We start from the raw sequence: 15,928 nt of genomic DNA, 5'->3' as shown, positions 1-15,928 counted from the left end.
GCGGGGGGCAATACAACCCCACCAACAAGTAAATTGCTTTTTGCCCTGGGGTGGTGGTCCTCAGGGTGCGGGGGCCACGCTGCCTCCCCCACTCCAAATAAAGTGTATTCATTAAAGGACTAGATATAATAATACGAATCGCACACAATGATTGTTAGAAGTTCAGGATATGTTCCAGTGCCAATAATGGAGCCTTAAGCTATGCCATTTGTGCAGTGCCATTAGGTCTGTGTGTATGTGTTCTGAGGGTGAGACTTGCCATCCCTCATGCATTCACTCACAGTCGCTAAGACGGCTGAGTATTGTTTTTCAGTGCCTACTGCCAGTTGTGCTGAACCATCCATGTAAATGGTCATTTGGTATTGGACAAGAGGCAAAATATCTGTAGGTGTTAGGTATTCAAATTCATATTGAAGGAACTCTTGGGTCTGAAGTTTTGAATCCAAAGTATTATCAACATCAGTGGCTGACAGAGACATAGCCCATTGGATCCAATGTGGATGTAATGCTTTCACGTTTGGAATGCTGCCTTTTGTGACAGCCTCTAAGGCTGGTATTGGGATCACAACAACAATGCATTTCACATGGGACAGAAGTCTCTCTTTTATGACAGGCATCTGAACAGCAGTTAGAATTTTCTCATTGGGACCAAAGAGTTGTTCTGAATTTAAATGTGATTTGTATGCTATTGGTACAGTGTCACCTTCATTGAATGTTACACAGGCGAATCCAATGGCACCAGCAATTACTCTAATGACCAACTTTGTTTCGTTGTCACATGTGCCTAAGAGTTTTGCTTCAAGCATGTCCTGCTGTAATGCTCTGAGAATTCATGTGTGTTCATCTGTCCAATATTTACTTGAAAAGTATGGAAGTGTCAAATCATAAAGAGGTTATATGATTTGTGCATAGTCGGAATGTACATTCTGCCAAAATTCAAAAAGCCCAATAATGATTGTAGCTTTTTGATGGTGTTTGGTGGTTGTAATTGAGCACACTATTCTAGAAAGTGAAAGCCAGGCTCTTTCCTTTGTCTGATAACTCGTATCTCAAAACAGGACACTGAGAAAGGAAATTTTTGTTTTCTTGAAATTACATTTGTAGCCTATTTCAGCGAAACCCACCAAAATGTGGTCCAGCCATCTTAGGTGTGTGAATAGGTCATCATCTGTCAGGTAGATGTCATCTACATAGGACAACGCCTCAGGGTCAATGTTGTGTAGTATGGATGACACACATGCTGAGAACAGTCCAGGACTGTTCTTATACCCTTGTCTGAGTCAACAACATTTCCATTGTGGGGCTAACGCGCTGAAGGCGGTCAAATCCCTGCTTTCAGGCGCTATATTTTGGTAGAAAAAAACATTGGAAATATTCAAGGTTGTTTTGAATTTTTGGTGCACTAAATTGTTGACACGGTGCTGTGTGCATTTTGAATTGCAAATGTGCGTGTCTGACTGTTTAAGTGTCTGTAATCTAACACTATTCTATATGAATGGTCCAGCTTAGCTACAGGGTACAAAGGGTTGTTCACTGGTGATACTTAGGGTTCTATTATACCCTGGTACTCAAGTTATGTTTCTCTCTCACTGGTGCTTTAGCTTCATGTTTAAAGGGATAATGGGGTTATGGTAGTGGTCTCCATCTTACCAGTACTGGATGCCAGGAGGAGTATTTATTCCATCCTACATGGTTGCGATACAGTGCTGGGCTTCTGCTAATGCCCAATCTACTGCATAAGCATGTCTTAATTATCCAGGAACAAGGGCTGGGAAAGATGGAAAAATGACATTGTCCCATGGTGGAAGATTTTGGACAAACTCTGGTGGACAATCTCTTTCTGCCAATAGGATGTCATAACACAGTGATAATGTTTCCCAGAATATAAGTTTAATTGTGTGCTCTATGTCTCCCTCAAGTTGTATTTTTACTATGTAAACCCTATCTGGTGGGAGACGCGCATCTCCGCAGTTTCAAATTCTAAAAAGTTTTTAGTTGCTGTCACATCCTGAAGCCTTTCAAGGTTTTGGCGAACTGTTGTGATTTCTACCGTGCTGGCTAGCAGAGTCAGTGCGCATGTCCTGTTCTTCAGTAGAGTTCTCATTATGTGTGGCATTTAAAAATTGCTGCCACTTCTTTTTTTAAACTGTACTTTCTGTTGGGGATGTTTCTCTTCCTTTTTTATGGAAGGATTTAGATGAGCGTTGTGAATCTTTTCTTGGTTTCACATGCTCATTTTGCTGTTCAAAACACCTGCCTCTCTTACTGCATATATCTGCATATAAAAGGTCCTGAAAGGAACAATATTTGTGTTTTTAATCTATCTCTATTTCTTAAATTGTATTTATTTGTCTCCAATTTCGGAGATTCTCCTCTTTGTTTTATATTATCTTTATTATATTTTTGTTTATCCCTGCGTTTTTTAGAACCCTCCACTGCTTGCTTGGTAGAATCCATGTTGGATTTATCTTTTACTTGTGGTTTACCTGGTCTGGCTCCTGACTATCCTGACCTGTACTGCTATACGTTTTGGCGATAAGCTTTGGCAGCTCACGTTCCTGATCCTCTACTGGATCATCATGGAGCCACTGGCGTATTCCCAATGCTACTGCTTCTCCTTTAATATTATTGAGGCTACTGTGGCAAAATTGCCCATTAATTTCATCCCCAGTTCTAGGGCCAAGGCAGCCCCATATTCATCCGGAATTTGTTTTAACACTTCCAGAAGATTCACAAGTGTTGGTATACTGTGTTCCGTAGTGTAGAGTCAACAAACACTGCACCCCAAGTGGCGCATTTGTCATCTCAGGGAACCATCCTGAATGGCAAGCACATTGTGAGAATTCAGTGTTTATCTTGGGATCTTGTATGGGGAAACACTGCTTCCAAAGCACTATTTGTTTCTGCTAACCAAAACAGAATCTCTTCATGTTTGGTGAGTACTTTACCCATAATTGAATGCACAGTAGCAGGATGAATGTCCACTGTGGTTGCACTGGAGCAGTCCTTGCTAGGCAGTGTTCAATGTCTGCATCTCAAATTGTATTATTTGCCTATATATTTCTACTAAATTAGTGTATAGAATGCGTTTGTCTGCAACCACCATTGTCCCTATATTAGGATGTGGTGTATAGAAGCCAATTCTAGGCATGTAGGTCCATCATTACCTAAAGGACCTAGTCTAGCATTCTGTGGTAAGGTGCTATTAAGCCAATTTTGGTGTTCTTGATATGATTTTGGTATTTCTAAATACATATATGTTCTGTATTGTGTGGGTGCATTTGCTGGAGTGCAGTGGTAAAATGTATGTGCGTTCCCATCTGCTGCTGCAAAGGTGACCCAAGAGTAAAAACTTTCAGTTCTGTATTCTGGGTAAAGCAAATGTAACTGTTCCTCTCTCAATTGTGAGGCCATTGTTTAATAAGTGTGTTGTGGGAGGGAGTGTCATGTTTGCTACAATTATGACCCTGTTTTGGTCTGCCATTTCTAAAATGGAACTAAATAGTTCAGAGATAAAAACACCAACTGGGGATCTACTTTTAAAGGTTCAAGCTTGAACAACCTACAGTGCAAAATAGGTACTACCCATCTAGCTGAGGAGGATATTCCCTAATACCACAGACATCTCCGTACAAGATAATTAGAGTGCTTTGTGCATGAAATGAGACAGAGATACTTGGGAGATCCGTAAAGCCCATTGTGGTAACGAGACTGCTGGATTTTAGGCAGCTGCACCACTGAGTATGGGGGACTGAGTTTGATCCCACATCATGTGACAGCTGTCGGCCTAATCCTTCAGGTAGCAGCACCTCACCAGTACCAGAGGGAAAAGTGATTTGTGACAGTCTATCACATGACACTCCGACTCCTCAGGGAAGTCATTGCAGAACAGATCGTTCCACTTTCTCTCAGTTACACAAGTCTCATAACTGCAAAGACAAACAGACACAGAATCTTGGTTAATTAGTTTTTTTTTAAGCAACTGTGTTCTATGTAAAAAATAACTGAATTGCAATTATGAGGATTATGAAACATAACACTATCTTTGCAGTGACCAGGAAAGTGAAACACTGGAAGAGTCCCACCATATTGTCACAATAGTGTACCTAATATCTCTACCTACACTACTAAGTTTTTACATCAGATAAAATGGCAGTGGTAGCCCTAAACCACCCAAGGAAGCCCAATCCCCATACCTGTGTTCAGGGGTGAAAAAGAGGTCTGCTAGAAGTCCTCCAACATAGATGAAGAAGATGTGCAGTATGAGATGGCAGGCTGACTGGAACATCCCCTCAGACTTAGTTTGGGCAGACTGATGTCTTTTAATAATACAGGCTGTTGTCCTGAGAAATGCTCTGCATGACAATGCGTCTTTTCTGTTTAAGGTAGACATTACACTCTCTGGACCGACAATACCAGATAAACTATTGTGTTTAGCCTTGGAGTGAGCACAGAATGAAATGTTTTGCAGAGAAATGAATAATAATTCTGCGAGGAAGGGCACCTGATATAGAATAATAAAACATTGCCACTAACATGAAGCCTTGCTTAAATAATAAGAGGAATAAAATGACAAGTGACTAGGTGAGAGGTCACATGGCTCAGACTGAAGCTAAAATAAATGTGCCTACATAAACCTTAAAATAACTTCACAACAATGATATGTCATCAGTAAGGCCCAGCGCAGTGAATATTGCAGTTTAATACCCCTTCCGTACTAAATGTGCATTTTGCGTGAATGAAGCGGTGTCCTCTGTGTATAAAGGCAGCAGCGATCGCCCCAGTTGAATGCTGTCTACACAGCATGTCCCTGGTTTCGCAGACTCAGGGTGGGACATGACGCATTCATTTGTTTTTGCTCAATTAAATCAGATTTAGTTATCCGTCAGAGCCATGGCTACTGGTGAGGAGGATGAAATATGGTTCCGTCAGGGGATCAGCACCAGGGTCCGCACTCCAGGCCAGTTTGAAGCCACCAAAATCCAGCCCCCAGTGAAGCATCCCCGCTCACACCTTGAGCCTTTCCGCGCTCAGCTGGAGTGCAGGGCGACCAAGCACCGCCACCTGACAGTGAAACAGCAGTACAGCCCTGCAGACACAATGACACGTCCTTGACATGGCAGAAACACTGAGGCGACAAATGCAAAAACAACAGATGATGGACGGAATGCAGAACAAATCAAACATTCACCCCCAGTCACAGATCTGGGTTTAATCCATCCGTTTTTTTGCTTGTCATGCCATTCCAGTTTGGACCCAGCCATATGCAAATCAGTCTTGATCCTGTTCCCCATGGGAACAGTCCAGCCCGAACTGCCAGACCAGGTCTTCCCAACAGAAACACTGACCCCGTCACCAGCGGTAACTCACTACCAGTGCTTGGTTAGCGGGGTTCCCCCGAGAAACTGTGCCTCTTATTGCAAGGGTGTATTTTGTAAACAAGAGCTTGTGAAAAGGAGTAACAGATGTGAGCATTTTTTTTATCGATTTATTTGTTTGTTGTCCCCTCTCACCACACCCCCAGACAGTAGCTGTGAAACTTAATATAAAATTTGTTTTTTGCCCACAGCAAATGCTATCACTGGCTGGCCTCTGGCTTTTAGGGAGAAGGAAAACTGGAATAGTTCATGAATAAATTATCTCAACTGGTCATGAAAATATTCCCACATCTTTACGCCAAAAATGTAGATTTTATATTAGTCCTACGTGGTTAATCTCAAAGCCACATTTATCAAATTAAAAAGATTTTAAAAAATAAACTACTTAGGAAAGTGTATGAATAAATTAAACGTATTAGTGAAGAAGCGGAATTTAGAAAGGTTTCTGAATTGTAAGCGCAATTTTGTTTTTGAAACAAGTCTTTGTAGGATTAAACTTAAATGAGTAACACCAATTCGTATATACAAAGCAATGTGCTTTATACATACAGGGAGACCTCTCAAGAAGAATCCCTGGATCCAGATCCACTGATTTTTCCGAGATGATTTAAAAAACAAAAAATGCTTTTTAGCCCTGCCTGGGTCTATGAGCACTGACTTTGTGATCACTTGCATTGTCTCACTTATGATCAAGGCAGTTGGAGCCGAAACACGTCAGGAAAAGGAGAGCTGTTGTTCACTCTTGAATAAAGCTCTTGGATGGTATCCCAAACTGGTGCTTCACCTACTTTTTTGTGTTTTATGTGAAGATGGGATGCTTTAACTCTGCAAGGGTCAAGGGTCAAGGGTCTGGGGCTCCTCTACGGAGCGTGTTGTGCTGAAAAAAATATATGTATATATATATGTATATATGTATATCTATATATATATATATATGTATATCTACATATATATATATATATAGATATAGATATAGATATATAGATATACATATATATTTATTTTTTTCACTGTAAATAAACAAAGGTTACAGGGACATTATTGTTAGGCTCACATTTTAAGTGTACAAACCTTAACAATTCGGCACCCTCGCCATGCACTGGTAATTACCCAAAAGTTATGGCACTTCTGACATCTTTGATTACATCATTGATAATATCAATGTAATATTTGCAGTAAAAGTTTTGATGAAAAAACTGTGCATATCGTGTTATGGTTATCTTAGGCCCCTCTCCAATGTAGTCATTGTCCCACCGAGGTGGAGGTCCCCAGGGTCCCATATGTACCCCCTTTCATTGTTTGAAGATTTGCTCCAGTGGGTGGTGATCCCCAGGGCAGTGGGGGAGAGGGCCACATGCCCCCCCCCAATGATCACATTGCCCCAGGGTGTGGTGGTCCCCAGGGCAGCGGGGGGCCATACAACCCCACCAACAAGTAAATTGCTTTTTGCCCTGGGGGTGGTGGTCCTCAGGGTGCGGGGGCCACGCTGCCTCCCCCACTCCAAATAAAGTGTATTCATTAAAGGACTAGATATAATAATACGAATCGCACACAATGATTGTTAGAAGTTCAGGATATGTTCCAGTGCCAATAATGGAGCCTTAAGCTATGCCATTTGTGCAGTGCCATTAGGTCTGTGTGTATGTGTTCTGAGGGTGAGACTTGCCATCCCTCATGCATTCACTCACAGTCGCTAAGACGGCTGAGTATTGTTTTTCAGTGCCTACTGCCAGTTGTGCTGAACCATCCATGTAAATGGTCATTTGGTATTGGACAAGAGGCAAAATATCTGTAGGTGTTAGGTATTCAAATTCATATTGAAGGAACTCTTGGGTCTGAAGTTTTGAATCCAAAGTATTATCAACATCAGTGGCTGACAGAGACATAGCCCATTGGATCCAATGTGGATGTAATGCTTTCACGTTTGGAATGCTGCCTTTTGTGACAGCCTCTAAGGCTGGTATTGGGATCACAACAACAATGCATTTCACATGGGACAGAAGTCTCTCTTTTATGACAGGCATCTGAACAGCAGTTAGAATTTTCTCATTGGGACCAAAGAGTTGTTCTGAATTTAAATGTGATTTGTATGCTATTGGTACAGTGTCACCTTCATTGAATGTTACACAGGCGAATCCAATGGCACCAGCAATTACTCTAATGACCAACTTTGTTTCGTTGTCACATGTGCCTAAGAGTTTTGCTTCAAGCATGTCCTGCTGTAATGCTCTGAGAATTCATGTGTGTTCATCTGTCCAATATTTACTTGAAAAGTATGGAAGTGTCAAATCATAAAGAGGTTATATGATTTGTGCATAGTCGGAATGTACATTCTGCCAAAATTCAAAAAGCCCAATAATGATTGTAGCTTTTTGATGGTGTTTGGTGGTTGTAATTGAGCACACTATTCTAGAAAGTGAAAGCCAGGCTCTTTCCTTTGTCTGATAACTCGTATCTCAAAACAGGACACTGAGAAAGGAAATTTTTGTTTTCTTGAAATTACATTTGTAGCCTATTTCAGCGAAACCCACCAAAATGTGGTCCAGCCATCTTAGGTGTGTGAATAGGTCATCATCTGTCAGGTAGATGTCATCTACATAGGACAACGCCTCAGGGTCAATGTTGTGTAGTATGGATGACACACATGCTGAGAACAATCCAGGACTGTTCTTATACCCTTGTCTGAGTCAACAACATTTCCATTGTGGGGCTAACGCGCTGAAGGCGGTCAAATCCCTGCTTTCAGGCGCTATATTTTGGTAGAAAAAAACATTGGAAATATTCAAGGTTGTTTTGTATTTTTGGTGCACTAAATTGTTGACACGGTGCTGTGTGCATTTTGAATTGCAAATGTGCGTGTCTGACTGTTTAAGTGTCTGTAATCTAACACTATTCTATATGAATGGTCCAGCTTAGATACAGGGTACAAAGGGTTGTTCACTGGTGATACTTAGGGTTCTATTATACCCTGGTACTCAAGTTATGTTTCTCTCTCACTGGTGCTTTAGCTTCATGTTTAAAGGGATAATGGGGTTATGGTAGTGGTCTCCATCTTACCAGTACTGGATGCCAGGAGGAGTATTTATTCCATCCTACATGGTTGCGATACAGTGCTGGGCTTCTGCTAATGCCCAATCTACTGCATAAGCATGTCTTAATTATCCAGGAACAAGGGCTGGGAAAGATGGAAAAATGACATTGTCCCATGGTGGAAGATTTTGGACAAACTCTGGTGGACAATCTCTTTCTGCCAATAGGATGTCATAACACAGTGATAATGTTTCCCAGAATATAAGTTTAATTGTGTGCTCTATGTCTCCCTCAAGTTGTATTTTTACTATGTAAACCCTATCTGGTGGGAGACGCGCATCTCCGCAGTTTCAAATTCTAAAAAGTTTTTAGTTGCTGTCACATCCTGAAGCCTTTCAAGGTTTTGGCGAACTGTTGTGATTTCTACCGTGCTGGCTAGCAGAGTCAGTGTGCATGTCCTGTTCTTCAGTAGAGTTCTCATTATGTGTGGCATTTAAAAATTTGTGCCACTTCTTTTTTTAAACTGTACTTTCTGTTGGGGATGTTTCTCTTCCTTTTTTATGGAAGGATTTAGATGAGCGTTGTGAATCTTTTCTTGGTTTCACATGCTCATTTTGTTGTTCAAAACACCTACCTCTCTTACTGCATATATCTGCATATAAAAGGTCCTGAAAGGAACAATATTTGTGTTTTTAATCTATCTCTATTTCTTAAATTGTATTTATTTCTCTCCAATTTCGGAGATTCTCCTCTTTGTTTTATATTATCTTTATTATATTTTTGTTTATCCCTGCGTTTTTTAGAACCCTCCACTGCTTGCTTGGTAGAATCCATGTTGGATTTATCTTTTACTTGTGGTTTACCTGGTCTGGCTCCTGATTATCCTGACCTGTACTGCTATACGTTTTGGCGATAAGCTTTGGCAGCTCACGTTCCTGATCCTCTACTGGATCATCATGGAGCCACTGGCGTATTCCCAATGCTACTGCTTCTCCTTTAATATTATTGAGGCTACTGTGGCAAAATTGCCCATTAATTTCATCCCCACTTCTAGGGCCAGGGCAGCCCCATATTCATCCGGAATTTGTTTTAACACTTCCAGAAGATTCACAAGTGTTGGTATACTGTGTTCCGTAGTGTAGAGTCAACAAACACTGCACCCCAAGTGGCGCATTTGTCATCTCAGGGAACCATCCTGAATGGCAAGCACATTGTGAGAATTCAGTGTTTATCTTGGGATCTTGTATGGGGAAACACTGCTTCCAAAGCACTATTTGTTTCTGCTAACCAAAACGGAATCTCTTCATGTTTGGTGAGTACTTTACCCATAATTGAATGCACAGTAGCAGGATGAATGTCCACTGTGGTTGCACTGGAGCAGTCCTTGCTAGGCAGTGTTCAATGTCTGCATCTCAAATTGTATTATTTGCCTATATATTTCTACTAAATTAGTGTATAGAAGGCGTTTGTCTGCAACCACCATTGTCCCTATATTAGGATGTGGTGTATAGAAGCCAATTCTAGGGATGTAGGTCCATCATTACCTAAAGGACCTAGTCTAGCATTCTGTGGTAAGGTGCTATTAAGCCAATTTTGGTGTTCTTGATATGATTTTGGTATTTCTAAATACATATATGTTCTGTATTGTGTGGGTGCATTTGCTGGAGTGCAGTGGTAAAATGTATGTGCGTTCCCATCTGCTGCTGCAAAGGTGACCCAAGAGTAAAAACTTTCAGTTCTGTATTCTGGGTAAAGCAAATGTAACTGTTCCTCTCTCAATTGTGAGGCCATTGTTTAATAAGTGTGTTGTGAGAGGGAGTGTCATGTTTGCTACAATTATGACCCTGTTTTGGTCTGCCATTTCTAAAATGGAACTAAATAGTTCAGAGATAAAAACACCAACTGGGGATCTACTTTTAAAGGTTCAAGCTTGAACAACCTACAGTGCAAAATAGGTACTACCCATCTAGCTGAGGAGGATATTCCCTAATACCACAGACATCTCCGTACAAGATAATTAGAGTGCTTTGTGCATGAAATGAGACAGAGATACTTGGGAGATCCGTAAAGCCCATTGTGGTAACGAGACTGCTGGATTTTAGGCAGCTGCACCACTGAGTATGGGGGACTGAGTTTGATCCCACATCATGTGACAGCTGTCGGCCTAATCCTTCAGGTAGCAGCACCTCACCAGTACCAGAGGGAAAAGTGATTTGTGACAGCCTATCACATGACACTCCGACTCCTCAGGGAAGTCATTGCAGAACGGATCGTTCCACTTTCTCTCAGTTACACAAGTCTCATAAATGCAAAGACAAACAGACACAGAATCTTGGTTAATTAGTTTTTTTTTAAGCAACTGTGTTCTATGTAAAAAATAACTGAATTGCAATTATGAGGATTATGAAACATAACACTATCTTTGCAGTGACCAGGAAAGTGAAACACTGGAAGAGTCCCACCATATTGTCACAATAGTGTACCTAATATCTCTACCTACACTACTAAGTTTTTACATGAGATAAAATGGCAGTGGTAGCCCTAAACCACCCAAGGAAGCCCAATCCCCATACCTGTGTTCAGGGGTGAAAAAGAGGTCTGCTAGAAGTCCTCCAACATAGATGAAGAAGATGTGCAGTATGAGATGGCAGGCTGACTGGAACATCCCCTCAGACTTAGTTTGGGCAGACTGATGTCTTTTAATAATACAGGCTGTTGTCCTGAGAAATGCTCTGCATGACAATGCGTCTTTTCTGTTTAAGGTAGACATTACACTCTCTGGACCGACAATACCAGATAAACTATTGTGTTTAGCCTTGGAGTGAGCACAGAATGAAATGTTTTGCAGAGAAATGAATAATAATTCTGCGAGGAAGGGCACCTGATATAGAATAATAAAACATTGCCACTAACAAGAAGCCTTGCTTAAATAATAAGAGGAATAAAATGACAAGTGACTAGGTGAGAGGTCACATGGCTCAGACTGAAGCTAAAATAAATGTGCCTACATAAACCTTAAAATAACTTCACAACAATGATATGTCATCAGTAAGGCCCAGCGCAGTGAATATTGCAGTTTAATACCCCTTCCGTACTAAATGTGCATTTTGCGTGAATGAAGCGGTGTCCTCTGTGTATAAAGGCAGCAGCGATCGCCCCAGTTGAATGCTGTCTACACAGCATGTCCCTGGTTTCGCAGACTCAGGGTGGGACATGACGCATTCATTTGTTTTTGCTCAATTAAATCAGATTTAGTTATCCGTCAGAGCCATGGCTACTGGTGAGGAGGATGAAATATGGTTCCGTCAGGGGATCAGCACCAGGGTCCGCACTCCAGGCCAGTTTGAAGCCACCAAAATCCAGCCCCCAGTGAAGCATCCCCGCTCACACCTTGAGCCTTTCCGCGCTCAGCTGGAGTGCAGGGCGACCAAGCACCGCCACCTGACAGTGAAACAGCAGTACAGCCCTGCAGACACAATGACACGTCCTTGACATGGCAGAAACACTGAGGCGACAAATGCAAAAACAACAGATGATGGACGGAATGCAGAACAAATCAAACATTCACCCCCAGTCACAGATCTGGGTTTAATCCATCCGTTTTTTTGCTTGTCATGCCATTCCAGTTTGGACCCAGCCATATGCAAATCAGTCTTGATCCTGTTCCCCATGGGAACAGTCCAGCCCGAACTGCCAGACCAGGTCTTCCCAACAGAAACACTGACCCCGTCACCAGCGGTAACTCACTACCAGTGCTTGGTTAGCGGGGTTCCCCCGAGAAACTGTGCCTCTTATTGCAAGGGTGTATTTTGTAAACAAGAGCTTGTGAAAAGGAGTAACAGATGTGAGCATTTTTTTTATCGATTTATTTGTTTGTTGTCCCCTCTCACCACACCCCCAGACAGTAGCTGTGAAACTTAATATAAAATTTGTTTTTTGCCCACAGCAAATGCTATCACTGGCTGGCCTCTGGCTTTTAGGGAGAAGGAAAACTGGAATAGTTCATGAATAAATTATCTCAACTGGTCATGAAAATATTCCCACATCTTTACGCCAAAAATGTAGATTTTATATTAATCCTACGTGGTTAATCTCAAAGCCACATTTATCAAATTAAAAAGATTTTAAAAAATAACCTACTTAGGAAAGTGTATGAATAAATTAAACGTATTAGTGAAGAAGCGGAATTTAGAAAGGTTTCTGAATTGTAAGCGCAATTTTGTTTTTCAAACAAGTCTTTGTAGGATTAAACTTAAATGAGTAACACCAATTCGTATATACAAAGCAATGTGCTTTATACATACAGGGAGACCTCTCAAGAAGAATCCCTGGATCCAGATCCACTGATTTTTCCGAGATGATTTAAAAAACAAAAAATGCTTTTTAGCCCTGCCTGGGTCTATGAGCACTGACTTTGTGATCACTTGCATTGTCTCACTTATGATCAAGGCAGTTGGAGCCGAAACACGTCAGGAAAAGGAGAGCTGTTGTTCACTCTTGAATAAAGCTCTTGGATGGTATCCCAAACTGGTGCTTCACCTACTTTTTTGTGTTTTATGTGAAGATGGGATGCTTTAACTCTGCAAGGGTCAAGGGTCAAGGGTCTGGGGCTCCTCTACGGAGCGTGTTGTGCTGAAAAAAATATATGTATATATATATGTATATATGTATATCTATATATATATATATATATATGTATATCTACATATATATATATATATAGATATAGATATATAGATATACATATATATTTATTTTTTTCACTGTAAAAAAACAAAGGTTACAGGGACATTATTGTTAGGCTCACATTTTAAGTGTACAAACCTTAACAATTCGGCACCCTCGCCATGCACTGGTAATTACCCAAAAGTTATGGCACTTCTGACATCTTTGATTACATCATTGATAATATCAATGTAATATTTGCAGTAAAAGTTTTGATGAAAAAACTGTGCATATCGTGTTATGGTTATCTTAGGCCCCTCTCCAATGTAGTCATTGTCCCACCGAGGTGGAGGTCCCCAGGGTCCCATATGTACCCCCTTTCATTGTTTGAAGATTTGCTCCAGTGGGTGGTGATCCCCAGGGCAGTGGGGGAGAGGGCCACATGCCCCCCCCCAATGATCACATTGCCCCAGGGTGTGGTGGTCCCCAGGGCAGCGGGGGGCCATACAACCCCACCAACAAGTAAATTGCTTTTTGCCCTGGGGGTGGTGGTCCTCAGGGTGCGGGGGCCACGCTGCCTCCCCCACTCCAAATAAAGTGTATTCATTAAAGGACTAGATATAATAATACGAATCGCACACAATGATTGTTAGAAGTTCAGGATATGTTCCAGTGCCAATAATGGAGCCTTAAGCTATGCCATTTGTGCAGTGCCATTAGGTCTGTGTGTATGTGTTCTGAGGGTGAGACTTGCCATCCCTCATGCATTCACTCACAGTCGCTAAGACGGCTTAGTATTGTTTTTCAGTGCCTACTGCCAGTTGTGCTGAACCATCCATGTAAATGGTCATTTGGTATTGGACAAGAGGCAACATATCTGTAGGTGTTAGGTATTCAAATTCATATTGAAGGAACTCTTGGGTCTGAAGTTTTGAATCCAAAGTATTATCAACATCAGTGGCTGACAGAGACATAGCCCATTGGATCCAATGTGGATGTAATGCTTTCACGTTTGGAATGCTGCCTTTTGTGACAGCCTCTAAGGCTGGTATTGGGATCACAACAACAATGCATTTCACATGGGACAGAAGTCTCTCTTTTATGACAGGCATCTGAACAGCAGTTAGAATTTTCTCATTGGGACCAAAGAGTTGTTCTGAATTTAAATGTGATTTGTATGCTATTGGTACAGTGTCAACTTCAATGAATGTTACACAGGCGAATCCAATGGCACCAGCAATTACTCTAATGACCAACTTTGTTTCGTTGTCACATGTGCCTAAGAGTTTTGCTTCAAGCATGTCCTGCTGTAATGCTCTGAGAATTCATGTGTGTTCATCTGTCCAATATTTACTTGAAAAGTATGGAAGTGTCAAATCATAAAGAGGTTATATGATTTGTGCATAGTCGGAATGTACATTCTGCCAAAATTCAAAAAGCCCAATAATGATTGTAGCTTTTTGATGGTGTTTGGTGGTTGTAATTGAGCACACTATTCTAGAAAGTGAAAGCCAGACTCTTTCCTTTGTCTGATAACTCGTATCTCAAAACAGGACACTGAGAAAGGAAATTTTTGTTTTCTTGAAATTACATTTGTAGCCTATTTCAGCGAAACCCACCAAAATGTGGTCCAGCCATCTTAGGTGTGTGAATAGGTCATCATCTGTCAGGTAGATGTCATCTACATAGGACAACGCCTCAGGGTCAATGTTGTGTAGTATGGATGACACACATGCTGAGAACAATCCAGGACTGTTCTTATACCCTTGTCTGAGTCAACAACATTTCCATTGTGGGGCTAACGCGCTGAAGGCGGTCAAATCCCTGCTTTCAGGCGCTATATTTTGGTAGAAAAAAACATTGGAAATATTCAAGGTTGTTTTGTATTTTTGGTGCACTAAATTGTTGACACGGTGCTGTGTGCATTTTGAATTGCAAATGTGCGTGTCTGACTGTTTAAGTGTCTGTAATCTAACACTATTCTATATGAATGGTCCAGCTTAGATACAGGGTACAAAGGGTTGTTCACTGGTGATACTTAGGGTTCTATTATACCCTGGTACTCAAGTTATGTTTCTCTCTCACTGGTGCTTTAGCTTCATGTTTAAAGGGATAATGGGGTTATGGTAGTGGTCTCCATCTTACCAGTACTGGATGCCAGGAGGAGTATTTATTCCATCCTACATGGTTGCGATACAGTGCTGGGCTTCTGCTAATGCCCAATCTACTGCATAAGCATGTCTTAATTATCCAGGAACAAGGGCTGGGAAAGATGGAAAAATGACATTGTCCCATGGTGGAAGATTTTGGACAAACTCTGGTGGACAATCTCTTTCTGCCAATAGGATGTCATAACACAGTGATAATGTTTCCCAGAATATAAGTTTAATTGTGTGCTCTATGTCTCCCTCAAGTTGTATTTTTACTATGTAAACCCTATCTGGTGGGAGACGCGCATCTCCGCAGTTTCAAATTCTAAAAAGTTTTTAGTTGCTGTCACATCCTGAAGCCTTTCAAGGTTTTGGCGAACTGTTGTGATTTCTACCGTGCTGGCTAGCAGAGTCAGTGCGCATGTCCTGTTCTTCAGTAGAGTTCTCATTATGTGTGGCATTTAAAAATTTGTGCCACTTCTTTTTTTAAACTGTACTTTCTGTTGGGGATGTTTCTCTTCCTTTTTTATGGAAGGATTTAGATGAGCGTTGTGAATCTTTTCTTGGTTTCACATGCTCATTTTGTTGTTCAAAACACCTGCCTCTCTTACTGCATATATCTGCATATAAAAGGTCCTGAAAGGAACAATATTTGTGTTTTTAATCTATCTCTATTTCTTAAATTGTATTTATTTCTCTCCAATT

The sequence above is a fragment of the Pleurodeles waltl genome, chromosome 6 (assembly GCF_031143425.1).
Source record: "Pleurodeles waltl isolate 20211129_DDA chromosome 6, aPleWal1.hap1.20221129, whole genome shotgun sequence".
Taxonomy (NCBI): domain Eukaryota; kingdom Metazoa; phylum Chordata; class Amphibia; order Caudata; family Salamandridae; genus Pleurodeles; species Pleurodeles waltl.
Note: the sequence above shows the minus strand (reverse complement) of the source record.